At 45.6% G+C, this 12344-nt stretch overlaps 6 non-coding genes across 6 annotated transcripts; 3 read left to right on the top strand and 3 right to left on the bottom strand.

The window, feature by feature from the left end:
* Positions 1 to 4128: 4128 nt before the first annotated feature.
* On the bottom strand, positions 4129 to 4200 carry Trnae-cuc (transfer RNA glutamic acid (anticodon CUC)). Its single transcript has one exon. It is a non-coding gene; the product is annotated as a tRNA-Glu (tRNA).
* Positions 4201 to 4714: 514 nt separating this feature from the next.
* Trnaf-gaa (transfer RNA phenylalanine (anticodon GAA)) lies at positions 4715 to 4787 on the top strand. Its single transcript has one exon. It is a non-coding gene; the product is annotated as a tRNA-Phe (tRNA).
* A 3302-nt stretch (positions 4788 to 8089) lies between these two features.
* Positions 8090 to 8162, top strand: Trnam-cau (transfer RNA methionine (anticodon CAU)). Its single transcript has one exon. It is a non-coding gene; the product is annotated as a tRNA-Met (tRNA).
* Positions 8163 to 8569: 407 nt separating this feature from the next.
* On the bottom strand, positions 8570 to 8642 carry Trnak-uuu (transfer RNA lysine (anticodon UUU)). Its single transcript has one exon. It is a non-coding gene; the product is annotated as a tRNA-Lys (tRNA).
* A 1368-nt stretch (positions 8643 to 10010) lies between these two features.
* Positions 10011 to 10083, bottom strand: Trnam-cau (transfer RNA methionine (anticodon CAU)). Its single transcript has one exon. It is a non-coding gene; the product is annotated as a tRNA-Met (tRNA).
* Positions 10084 to 10369: 286 nt separating this feature from the next.
* On the top strand, positions 10370 to 10451 carry Trnal-aag (transfer RNA leucine (anticodon AAG)). The gene has a single exon. It is a non-coding gene; the product is annotated as a tRNA-Leu (tRNA).
* Positions 10452 to 12344: the final 1893 nt, after the last annotated feature.

The following is a 12344-nucleotide window of genomic DNA, read 5'->3' on the forward strand; positions in this document are numbered from 1 at the left end:
AGAATGCCATCAAATCTGGGGAGGGCTGGATTAAGGTTTCATTCTCTTTAGGGATGTGGGTTTGAATCCCAGCACTGCCGAGGATTTTCCTCATTAGTGATGCTGTACAGATTCTTCACTCGTAATGCACAGCTAAAATACTTTTAATAGCCGACTCAGTAGCATATGATGGGACTCAGAGTGGTGCCTTGTGATTGCCTGACATCCCACATCCCCCAGCACCCAGACCTGAGCACTCTGGATCCTGTCTACCTCTGACTGGATGGTGCCCTCTGCTCTGGGCAGTTCGCTGCCCACACATAGGAAGCTGGCGCCTCTGAGAGCCCCCCATCATCCTTCTCCCAGTTCCAAGGTTACACTGAAGAAACTAAAAGGAACCAGACAGAAGGGAACCGCTGTACAGAATTTACAGATCAGCAGTTCTAGATATGCTCTGATCAGAGTAAAGGTGCTAGAACTAAAATTAATGGTTAATGATAGCTTGTATTTATGTACTAGATGAAAAGTCGATTCCCATCAATTACTGTTGAAATGAACAACTTCATCCTCTAATTTATGATTAGGAAGAGTGGCGGTTTAAAGGAGAATGGACCCCATAGGCTCACATGCACTTTGTCCCCAGTTGGGGGAACCCTTTGGGAAGGCTTAAGAGGAGGTGCGTCACTAATGTCACTGAGGATTGGGCTCTCTTTCTCTTCTCCCTCTCCCTTTGTGCTTGTGGGTGGAGATATGAGCTCTCAGCTCCTGCTCTAGCTATGCTTACTGCCATTGCCATCATGGATTCTAAGCCCCTGAAACCATGAGCCCCGAATTAAATGCTTTCTCTCATCAGTTACCTTGTTCACAGTGTCCTGTCACCGCAAAATAAATGCAACTAAGGCAGGAAGTATATGCCATAAAAGCTTTTTCGTGGAAAACAACATTGAGTGGAACCTAGGGAGCTTAGGGTACATTGTTAAGGAGGAAAATCCTTGGCAGTGATGGGATTCCTCCCAGATACAAACCTAAACCCGGCACCTTAGATGGCCTGGACACTCCTACATGAGTGTTTACCCCATGTGCAACTTTGGGCCCTTGAGGTTCCCCTCGGTGCTATCCCCTCCCCGATTTGACCAGTGCGCTGGAGAACACCAAAAGCCTCCATTCCCCTAATCACCCAGGAAGGGGAGGGAGGCGTGAAGACACCTCATTGACTGACCTGTGTGCCTGTAATCTGTGAGATAAATGTCCTCATGTCCCACCCCAGCCCACTCCGCTGCAGTTTGAGGCCCAGCTGTCACAGAGAGACCGTACACAGAGGACTTCCCACCAAACTGTCCCCAGGCGAAAAGGCCGCTCACTTTGACAGGCCAGGATTCAAACGCGTTAAAGAGCAGTTGCTATTACGACATAATCTGTGTTAGTAAAGTTCTACCTTCCCCCTCAGTCCTCCACCTCCACGTTTCTGGGTCGGGGAGGTGGCCGGGAGCAGCAAGGTGTTGGTCCTGATCCAGAAAGTCAGTGAAAGGAATCTAAGGCACTCAGTCAGGGAATATATATAAAATGAAAAGGTAAGTCATAACAGGAAAAAGAATTCTGTAAAGAAAGTTCCTTGAAGTTCATCTTCCGCCTGCTTTGTCGCCTTCTGTAGGAGCAGACTGGCTGACTCTGTAGCATCTGACCTCCTGGCTCCCTTCTCCGCACTTGGTAGCTGTTATTTCCTGGGGAAACGAAGATAATGACGAGAGAGAGAGAGAGAGAGAGAGAGAGAGAGAGAGAGAGAGAGAGAGAGAGAGAGAGAGAGAGAGAGAGAGAGAAGGATTCCCCCTGCGGAAGAGAGTGAGGGGGATTGTGGGAGCCAGCGGGGTCAAGGACACCACAGGAAAACCCACAGTGTCAACCAGGCTGGGCTCATAGGGGCTCACAGAGACTGAGCTGACAACCAGGGAGCCTGCATGGAACTGACCTAGGCCCTCTGCCTTACAGCTGTGTAGCTTGGTCTTCTTGTGGGACTCCTAACAGCGGGATCCCGGGCTGACTCTGATTCTGTTGCCTGCTCTTGGGACCCTTTCCTCCTTCCAGGTTGCCTCATCCAGCTTAATAGGAGAGGAGATGCCTAGTTTTGCTGCACCTTGGTATACTGTGGCTGGTTGATATCCATGAAAGGTCTGCCGTTTTGTAAAGAGAAACGGAGGAGTGCAAGGGGCGGGGAGGTGGGAAGGACTGGGGAGAGAGGAGGGAAGGAAAACTGCGATAGGGATGTAAAAACAGAAAAATAAGTGAAAGAAAAGAAAGGAGGGAGGGAGGGAGGGAGGAAGGGAGGGAGGGAGGGAGGGAGGGAGGGAGGGAGGGAGGGAGGGAGGGAGGGAGGGAGGGAGGGAGGGAGGGAAGGCAGGGGGGTATTCCTAAGAAAGCCAAACCAACACGGTTCCCCACTCCTTTTGCCCATCCGTTAATCCAAAGCCTTGTATTTACACGTTTCACCTGTTGTGTGACTGACTGTCAATCTCTTTTCTTCCTATCAAGGGTGATCTCGCCACAATTAGTGCCCTGTAAGGATTCTAAGGGCAAGGTTGCAAGGCTTGAAAGTAAACCTTGAGGGACCGAACTGGAGCAGGGGTGCCTCCTTCTGGTGTTATTTGTTTCAACGCTGTCTCAACTGTTTCTTGTCTGCAAAAACATCCATCCAGGAACTGATTTTCTCTCTAGTGTTTGCATTTTGTTTATTTATTTTTGGCAAAGACTACAAGTAGAAAAATGAAGAAAGAATTTCAGAGAATAAGATCATATAAACAACTGAACATCAAGGACTAATGATCAGTGAACTAATGCCTGGTCACTTTGGAAGAAGCCACACCACCGCCTGGACTGCCTTGCACCTGGTCCTAACCCAGTCAGGATCCCGTAAGTGTGTCAAGTTAAACGGCAATAGCAAATATTGATTATGCAGTTACAAGTATGTTACTGGACTTTTTAACTAAGTTCTGGTCCCTAGAGTCCCGACAACAAACGAGAATCAACCGCCGTGTCTCACATGCCAGAGAGGATTTGTGAAGAGCACAAATTGTGTTACAAATGTCACAAAAAAGTGGCATTTAATCAGGGAGGCCACGCTGGAAAACAGATAACTGCATTGGAGGATTCCACGTTCATTATCAAAGGGCAAACGGGAACTTCGTGAATTATGTGCTGTACACATGAATGAAGGTTTGGGGGTATGCATAGTTCTCAGGACAGCTCAGACCATGCATGCTCTCACTGTTCTCTCTGTTCTCCTTCTGCAAGGGAAGTTGTAGACAGGAGGTTGATGTCCTTCACAGGGCAACTTCTCCGTCAGGTTCTCTGGTGCTTGGGGTTAATTCAGGTCCCTTATGATGTCTTAGAATCTTAGTTAAATCGACGCACTGAGAATTTAATGTGCCTTCTCTTTACACAAACTAATTTAAAACACTGTAAACAGTTCTCTTGTGCCAGTAGAACCCAGAAATTTTAAGCCCCTCCCTTTTTCACCCCAAAACTTCCCAGATGATGGGGAAGCACCGAGAGCTCCCACTTAACTGGAAAGCTCTTTAAAAGGCTCTCGCTGAATCACCCTATAGCATGAGTTGTTGAATATTAAAGCCCAGAGAGAGGTGGGGAGGAGTAAGGAAAAGGGCCCGACAAGAAGGAACACTTGCTGCTATTCCAGAGGATTGAGTTCCAGGCTCAACCCCCAACAAGGCAGCTCGCGATTACCCCTAACCCCAGCCTGTGCGGGCACGTGGTATACTCAGGCACGAACACTGCAAATAAACTTAATAGGATTTTTTTGTTTATATTTTAATACATGAGTGAGTGTTTCGCCTTTGCGTACGTCACTGTGCCACGTGGATGTCTGGTGTCCATGAAGCAGAGCTTCGAATGCCTTAGGAAATGAAGTAATCGGCAATTGTGGGCTGTCCCGTCGGTGCTGACAACCGAAACTACGTCCTCTAGCAAGAGCTCTTGGTCCATCTCATAATATCCGTCTTCAAGAGATAAAATAATTATCAGTAAATTTTTTAAATGGTGACATCATTTGAAAATTTGCAGTTCTAACACCCAAAGTAAATCGGACACAAAACAGAAAACTCCCTTATGAAAACGAGCAAAGAAGACGCAAAAAGTCTTTTCCCTGACCGGGAATCGAACCCGGGCCGCGGCGGTGAGAGCGCCGAATCCTAACCACTAGACCACCAGGGAAGTTGAAGACAACTCTCTTTGTAGGATATGTGAACTGAAATAGTTACTGTGTTACTGCTGACCGAACTAATTACAAATCCCCGTAAACCAAATTCAAAAGGCTCGAAAGTGTATGGTCAGTACTCCTGCCTAAATGTGTGAATTGACCCAAAATATCCTGTAGCATTTAACAAAGTCACATTTCTATTTTGAGCTAGTGTCTCAGCCCTGAACTGGAACTCTATGAAGGCTAGTAAAAAGATCCTCCTGCCTCTGCCTCCCCAAAGCTAGGTTTAAGGACGTGTACCACCACTCCCCGCGCTGAGGCAAGTTTAAAAAAGCAATCTAAACTGTTTTCTTGCTTTTCTCTTTGTAATACCGAAAGATGTTCAACCATCAAAATTCTTTTTTTTTTTTTTTTTTTTTTTTAACCATCAAAATTCTTAATCTAAGGTTCTCTTGTCAATTCTTTGGCATAACGAGAACCTAAGTGACAAAGTTATTAGAACTTAGTATGGAGCACCCACAGGGCGTGGCCGAAATAGCTCAGTTGGGAGAGCGTTAGACTGAAGATCTAAAGGTCCCTGGTTCGATCCCGGGTTTCGGCAACACCAGCCTGCATTTTTTTTTTTTTGTTTTAATGAAACACGGTTCTGTATGTACTATCTTCCCTTTTGTTTCGAGCCGTCATACATCTGTTTTTCCGATATATCTGTTTCCTTCTCCGAACATATCTCTTCTTTATATCCATGACGTTGACCTAAAAGCTGTAAGCCAAAGCCAAGGAAAACAGAAAGCCTTACTGTCCTAACTAAAGACAACACACCTTGGCAACAGCGTAGGATGTGCGGACATCAAGGGAGTAAGCAATGTAAGATTGGCATGGTGTCACTTGCCTTTAATCTCAGCACCCAAGAGGCAGAGGCAGGCAGATCTTATGAGTTGGAGACTAGCCTGGTCTATACAGTGAATTTTAGTCCAGCCAAGGATACATAAGGAAGCCAGGTCTCAATAACTCCCCTCCCCCCCAAAAAAAAGTCTAAGGAAGATTAGGAAGATTTTCTTCACTTTCTGTAATAAGTTTAGAATCTGAATGGAATTTGTGGAAATTTCTATTTGTACAATATCAGTGAGTATTGACCAAGTAACAAAAACCCTTTGTCACGTTTCCTGGACGGGATGGTACTTTTGTCAATCACTGAAACCAAACAGCTGAAACAAGCAGCTTACGAAAAAAGAGCTTCCTGTGGCCTACAGTGTGGGGGTGCCATCCATTGTGCAGGAAGGCACAGACGCGGGGTCTCACGGAGTCCACAGCAAGCAGAAAAGTGATGATCCTGGGTTTTCCCTTCTCACTCAGTCCAGCTGTCGTTATTCAGGGCAGATGTTTCTTCGTCAGCTAACTATCTGCGGAAGCACAGACTGCTGGAGGTGCGCCGTCTCTGAGCATGCTAAACCCGTCAAGCTTGCAGAGGAAATAAACTGGCACATGAGGTTTCATTAAGTGTCCATACTAGGCAAGATGATTTTCAAGGCCATATTCCAAACTTAAGATCTAGGGAAAGCATTTCGGTGGCTTTGATTTGATACATGACCTGATAGAGAGCAGGGTCAGAATAGCTTCTTCAATGGGGCTCGCACAGGGCATTAAGATTTCCTGGGGTTTTCTCCCCCAGACTGCTCTAATTTCTTAATCTAGATAGTAACCCAAGGAGCTATGTCCGGGTTGTTTTGTTTCTTTGTTTTTTTCTTGTCAACTTGACGCAGGCTAGAGTTTCCTGGGAAGAAAACATGGACTGGGAAATGGTTTCCATCAGGTCTGTAGGACATCACCTTGATTAGTGATTGCCGTAGAGGGCCCAGTGCATTTCAGGTGGCACTGCCCCAGTAGGTGGTCCTGGGGTGTAGAAGCCTCTGAACAAGCCATAGGAAACAAGCCAGTAAAGCAGCGCTCCTCCATGGCCTCTGCTTCAGTTCCTGCCCCCAGCTGTCTGCCTTGAGTTCCTGCCCTGACTTCCCTGGATAATGATGGACTGCAGCTGTCAGGTGAAATGAACCCTTTCTTACCCAAGTTGTTTTTATGGTGTTTTTCACAATAACTGAAAGCTAACTAAGGGAAGCCACAAAACAGCATCTGCTTTCAACTACTAATGCCCAATGATGTTTTAAACTCAGCATTGGTACTGTTTGGAAATTCTTTACTGTCTAACTTTTACTATCTGATTCCTTGCAGCCTTGTGAGTCTTGTTGTGATGGCTCTTCATGACTGTCAACTTGACTAAATCTGGAATTAACTAAAACCCAAGCATCTGGATACACCTGTGACAGATTCTTGTCTTGATAGGGTGGAAAGACTCATTCAGCCTTTGAGGGGAGAAAGACCCACCTTTAATCAGGGCTAGACCGTCTGTGGCAGTTTATATAAAAGGCTTAGAAAGACGCTTGCTCTCTCTTGGGCTGCTCACTATCACCAGCAAATTCCTTCCTTCCCTGCCATTCGAGCCTTCTTCTTAGGATTCCAGCTTATACTAAAGACCAACTCAGATATCCAACCGTGTAGACTGAACAACTTACTGGACTGGCTTTCCACTGGTCGACAGCCGTTGTTGGACTAACTGGACCACAGCCAGTAAACTACACTAATAAAGACTTCCTTCTATCGGTTCTGTTCCTCTAGAGAACTCTGACTAATACACTCCCTATGCATGGCTACATCTAAATTCTTCCTTCCATGCTCCGCAGTTATTCCGCAATTCAGTTGTGTGTCCTTCCATTTTTTTTTAAATATTTAATTATTTATTATGTATACAATATTCTGTCTGTATGCCTGAAGGCCAGAAGAGGGCGCCAGACCTCTTTGTAGATGGTTGTGAGCCACCATGTGGTTGCTGGGAATTGAACTCAGGACCTTTGGAACTCAGGACTGAGCCATCTCTCCAGTCCATCTTTTTTTTTTTTTTTAAATTGGACATCACTTAGAGTTATCCGCTAACGTCTGGGTGGTGTTGGCATTTGCCTGATAACCTTTCTCATTTTCATTATCCGAACTCTTGGGAAATATGGTCATGATATTCACTGTGTTCAAAAATAAACCATCATAAACCTTGATGCGAAGTAGCACTGTCTCAGCGGTTAATCTACTTTTACACGGGTGAAGACAGACCACTCAGGACTACACACACTACCATACACTGAAGCCCCGTGGCTGGGTCACTTGCAAGTCTTACTATCAAAGCCAGGGTCCTAACTCAGCAGTAGCTGGCAGAGACAGCTGGCAAAACAGTTTGTTTTCTGGCGCGCGGCGGGTCGGGGTGGAGGTGGGGGTCGTAATTTAAAAGGTTTCTGTATTTTCTCCCACTTCCACACTTAATGCGAAAAACCAAACACTCAATGGTTTTATAAATCCCAGGCAGACGCTAAGAACGGGAAATTCCAGTGTGGAACCAGAGGCACTCCCGGGCGAGTCTAGGTAAATCGGGTTTTCACCTCTTCCTGTTCTCACACTATCAGATTTCCCGAGAGTTTGTGTAAAGAACAATTTATTCTTGAGGCTTTGAGATCTCTTACATCCCTTTTGGACTCCTGGGGATCGAGGGGTAGTAAGGAGACAGCAGAAAAGTCGATGGGACTTAGGAAGACGACCTTGCAAATCTGACTTGCAACGAAGGAAGTGAGATGAAGTGAGGAAATGCTTTTATTAAGATTACAAACTCTTGTGTGTGTCCGAGGAAGAGCAGAAGAACAGGGCGACTCTTTTTATCTTTTCAGTTTGGGGAAGATGTTGAATCTTCCAGGTATTTTCAGGAATGAGAAAACAAACAAACAAACTCATTTAAGAACACTGGCCGGGCTAACGTGGGCAAAGTATAATTTGTTACTAAAATAATATAACCCAAACAGCTTGCCACGTGCCTCCTTAGCGCAGTAGGCAGCGCGTCAGTCTCATAATCTGAAGGTCCTGAGTTCGAACCTCAGAGGGGGCAGTATCTTTTAATTAAAAAAAATTGTATTATGTGGTTTAAAAACTCAAAACTGTCTAATTGCTTTCTAAGTAGCTTCCTTTCCCAGTTGACAGGAGCCATTTTCCCAAGGTCCTTCTTCATACTGCGTTCTACCCTAAAATTTATTTGAAAGAAGAAATGCATAGATGAACAATTGATGCTGGATTTTGCCTGGAAGTCCTTCGAACACGTACGAAGCTTCCTTACCACCACGCCCTGGATACATGATGTAACCTAGGTTTTCAGTCACGTTAAACAGAGCTCTGCAAAATTGCCAGGCCTTCTAAAATATCGGTTTGGTTATTGATAAAGACAACCTTACTACAGCCCAGTCTGTAACGCCAGAAATTTAGATGCTACTAAGGAAGTTGTTGGGAGAAAAAGACTAGCGCCCGAACAGGGACTTGAACCCTGGACCCTCAGATTAAAAGTCTGATGCTCTACCGACTGAGCTATCCGGGCTCTTAGTTCGTGTCTTTTCGAGAGTGAATAAAGACACATGATGTTAATATTTGTTTTACTTTTTTTTTTTTTTTTTAAATATTTTATTTGGTCAGCTGATTTAAAATTCTATTATCCCTCATTCACCACTAAAATGAAAACTCCCGGAGAGCATTTCCTGGATGCTCACTGTTAAACATTCACCGCTTTGAGCTCAGGAAAGGGGGAGGGGAGCAGGTGTGCTACTCCAGCCGCTGGTAACTTCTATAATGAGATGTCCTGGGACCCCACGAAGAGAACAGAGGTTGGGACAATTCGAGAGTTGAAGAAAAACTCAGACCCCAAGTCGGCCTCCTCCCTCCTGCCTGCCAATTTCTCTGACTCTTCTTTTGACCGACTTTAAGGGAAAGCCTGAGACGCCGGCCGGCAGATCCGGGACTGAGACGGGATGGACGGGGACGCGGATTTAGACAGTGGCCGCACGACGTGAGGGTAGGGGACAAAATACACACTTGTGAGGCGTCCTTCCCGGCTCCACAGAGCTGCTAAAGCTGGATGTAAAATGCAGTCTTAACCCTGAACATTTGTCTTCCTTGCTTGCTTTACTTATTTCTCCTTTAGAGTTTTTTTCTTAAAGTATGAATAACTTAGAAATTCTGTCAAGAGCAAAGGTACAACGTGGTGAGACTGGAGAGGAACGTTTGTGTTTTGTTTTTATTTATTTTTGTATTTTCGTTTTGTGTCATCTTTGACATAGAGAATCATGGGTGGAATGGAGTGACCCCGATAGTAAGCAATCCCAGAAGAATGGTTAAAAAGAAGCAAACCAACAATTACACACATTTTACACCTTAAACGTCGCTTACCCCTGTCGCACTTGCACCCCCACCTCCCTCTCTGTTACATTCTGGCCTGGGGAATTTTCTGGTCATGGTGTGTTAACATGAACAATTGCCAAATATATCTCAAAGCACCTGAAATTCTCCTGGCTCCAATTGGAGTCAATGATGATTATATGTTTAATGTTTTTGTTGTTTGTTTGTTTGTTTTTAAGACAGAGCCCTGGAACTAGCCATGTAGAGATTCACCCACCTCTGCCTCTCGGCTGTTGGAATATTATAGGCATGCTTCACCACGCTTGTCGAGTGTTTAATACGTAAGAAAAAAAATTAAAAATCACTATTTTATAACTTTGTAACCGACCATTACATTACACAAACAGAAAATTACCTGTTCAGTTTCATTAAATAGAACAAAGAACATTGTACTTTTTATGTTGAGAGAGAGAGAGAGAGAGAGAGAGAGAGAGAGAGAGAGAGATTTGCCTACCTACACACTCGAGCTCAATTCTCTTCTCCGAAATAAAAGTAAAAAAAAAAATATTGCGGCTGCCCCCTCTGAGGTTCGAACTCAGGACCTTCAGATTATGAGACTGACGCGCTGCCTACTGCGCTAAGGAGGCGCCTGTAAACAGCGCCGCACGAACAGGTACCTGTGTTCATCTTGATCAAAGTCTTTACAGCTACGGTCGCTCTTCAAACAGCTGCCGTTACGGAAGCTCGAGGCACAAAGCAGAAACCGAGCCTGCTGTGCCCCTGTGCCCACAAGCCTCCGCGGCTGCGCTAAAAAACCATAGAGACGGCCGAACGAGAGCCCGCCGCAGGGGGCCGTGCGCAAGGAACTGCGGGAAAGGAGCCCGAAAGTGTGCAATTACTCCAGAGGACAAGACAAAGCAGTCCAACCACAGGGGTAGCGTGGCCGAGCGGTCTAAGGCGCTGGATTAAGGCTCCAGTCTCTTCGGGGGCGTGGGTTCGAATCCCACCGCTGCCACCATTTTCTTACGCTTCCAATTCAGATCAATGAATATTTTTCTCACCCGCTAAGATTCTCCCCTCCTGCTTTCTGTTTCCTCGGGTTACAAATCGTACTCATACGTACCACACCCACAGCAGTCCCGGGAGTGGATATGCCTTCAACTATTTACTTCAAGTAACAGTCAATAAGCACGTAATGTGTGACCTTTATTCCCCTAATCTCTTCCTTTTCACCGGCCAAAAGGACCTGCCAACAGATAACAAGTTTTTCTTGAATTCACTCATGTTAAAAAATATTATAGCGCACCTACTGTGAGCTAGGGCGTAAAGACTCCACACTTCTTTCTTGCTACGTTGGTCGATGAATGAAGAACTAATGTGAAACTTTCCCTTTCCCTGAGTCGACTTCCAACCAAATCGGGCCTCTGCCACTGAAGAAGTGAATTCCTTCCCATCCCTGAGACGGAAAGCCTGCCCTCAGCATCAGCGCAGCCTTATCATTTCATTTGTACCCAAACCAAGATCATCTGAGCTGTATGACTCTAATACCTTGCAAAAGGAAAACAAAACAAAGCGGGAGGGGACAACCATGATCTAAATATACTGTATGAAAAAGTTGATAAAAGTAGATTTGTAAATAATAAAATAAATGCCTTGCCTCGCCACTGCCTCTTATCCTCCAGCTAGAGACCCCTTGGGTCCTCCTGCTCCTCAGTCTTGGGCCTCAACTCAGAAATTATCTTCTCCTGAAGGCTGTCCTGGGTCTTCTATCAACTCAGTGATACCGACAGAAAAAGAGAGAGAATGCCTGTCCCCCAGGAAGAGGGGAACCCGGGAGTGGGGGAGGAAGGAAGGAAAGGGGAAGGGAGGGAAAGGGAAAGAAGGAGAAATTGACTCATTGAATTGAGCCCGTGGAGTGAAGACAAAAAGAGACACCACCACCCCGAAAGTCTAAAACCGCTCTGCGGTACTGACAGGACTGAACCTTCCTTTGTTCTTCCTGGAGCCCACTGTGTTGGTTTCCGGGTTCACGCAGCACGCACCAAGTGAACTTTGGCGGATCCTGGGGCTGTAGAAGAGGGAGAAAGATTCCGCCTTGGCACCAGCTGCCTGGTGATGAGGGAAAAGCATTAACAAGCCGCAGCCGTTCACGATTGCAGCTGAGGGCATGCTGCCCGGCACACAGTAGTTTCTCCTGACCAGTCCGCAGATACCGCGTATCGAGTAAATGAAGCAGGGGGAAGGAGGGGCTATATACGTCTCTGTTCAATTTCTAACGATAGGACTAATAGTCACTTTGGCTTTTGTGCTGGGGGAAAACGCACAAACTGCAGGAACTGCTCTGGATGCTGCCAGACCCCGAGATGCAGAAGAACACACGGGAGGTGTGGTGCACACCACGTGGCGCCGGACCATTTCTGTAGTCCAGACACTGAAGACGAAGCTTTTCCACTTAAAAAGTTAATTCCTCCGATAAAAATACTATTAGGATCATGGAGAGGCAGAGATAAGAGATAAACATTCCATTTAAGGTCGTGTTCCCCTTCATTTGTGTACCAAACGTGCGTTTACAAAGAGCGCAAGGACAATTGTGCTGTGAAAGCAGACTGGGGGCAGGGGGGAGCCAGAAGAGAAGGGAGATGGGGAAGGGTGTTCGGGACAAGAGCAAAGTTTACTGACTTATATATTTGAAAACGTCACAATTGGACTCATTTACTTGTATGCTAACCAAAAAAAAAAAAAAAAAGATTAGGAGAACAGCAAACAATCTAACAGGAAAATAAACAAATAAAAGAAGGACCAAGGATACCGCTGAGAAATTCATGAGAAGGTAACAATAAGTCACTTTGCAACAAACTAAATTTGTAACAGAATTTCAAATAACACCCGTGGGATGGTTCTAGTTTTG

The sequence above is a fragment of the Chionomys nivalis genome, chromosome 13, assembly GCF_950005125.1.
Source record: "Chionomys nivalis chromosome 13, mChiNiv1.1, whole genome shotgun sequence".
NCBI classification, from domain to species: Eukaryota; Metazoa; Chordata; class Mammalia; order Rodentia; family Cricetidae; genus Chionomys; species Chionomys nivalis.